Genomic DNA, 919 nt, shown 5'->3' with positions numbered 1-919 from the left:
TGTGTGTGCCTCTCCCCCTCCCATCTTCTCTTTCCTTTCTCCCTCTCGTCCACTCCCCCGTCCCTCCACATCTCTCTCCCTCTCCCTCTCCTCCCACTCCCGCGTCTCCCACTCTCCTCCCTATCCCCCTTCCTCTCACCCCACGAGCACCTGGTGAGAGTAAATCATATATCATTGTCGGATAATGTCACACAAGCCCAATCTCTCACTTTTAAGTGATGCGATTAGTGGGTTACAGCAGAACGCTTTGTCGCTCGCTCGGCTTTTGATTTTACTTTTAACAGGGTTTGTTTTTTTTTTTAGCCATTTTTGTTTTGTTTAGTTTTTATTACTTAAAATCGTGAAATGATATAGATTTTACGCCCCTACACACACTACAATGAATTAGTTTATTTAAGAGGCGAGACCTCCGAGTTCCTTAGCATACGGCACCTCAGTTTAGCTCTGCTGGCCTACGGCATTGGTCAGTTATTACAATCGTACAACAATCTACGAAATCTCCGAAAAATCAAATCAATCTGAGCTATAATTAGACTGTATGTTTATTGCAAGAATCTTTCCTATCTACTCAGTTTTATGTTTGTTTCGAACTGTTAGTTATCGGATAGTTTCTTATGATGAAAAATGACGTCAAAGATGGAACAACCTTCTGTATTCTAAGAGTTGAGTTAAGGTGTGATTCCCGTAGCTGGGGTGGGATTCCCTTAATGTTAGGGTGGGATTCCCTTAAGTTAAGGTGTGATTCCCATAAGTTAGGGTGTGATTCCCTTACTTAGGGCACGGCCACGTTGGCAACAGCTGAATGAAACTGAAACACACGGGAGAGAACAAAGGACAACCAGGGGCGAAGGCTGACTTGTTTGACAGGGTAATCAAAGTGAAACGGGACCAGATATAGATCTATATGGCCTGTAGATAT

This window comes from Aplysia californica, unplaced genomic scaffold (genome assembly GCF_000002075.1).
Source record: "Aplysia californica isolate F4 #8 unplaced genomic scaffold, AplCal3.0 scaffold00289, whole genome shotgun sequence".
NCBI lineage: Eukaryota > Metazoa > Mollusca > Gastropoda > Aplysiida > Aplysiidae > Aplysia > Aplysia californica.
The sequence above is the reverse complement of the archived record's forward strand: the minus strand, read 5'-3'. Positions refer to the sequence as shown.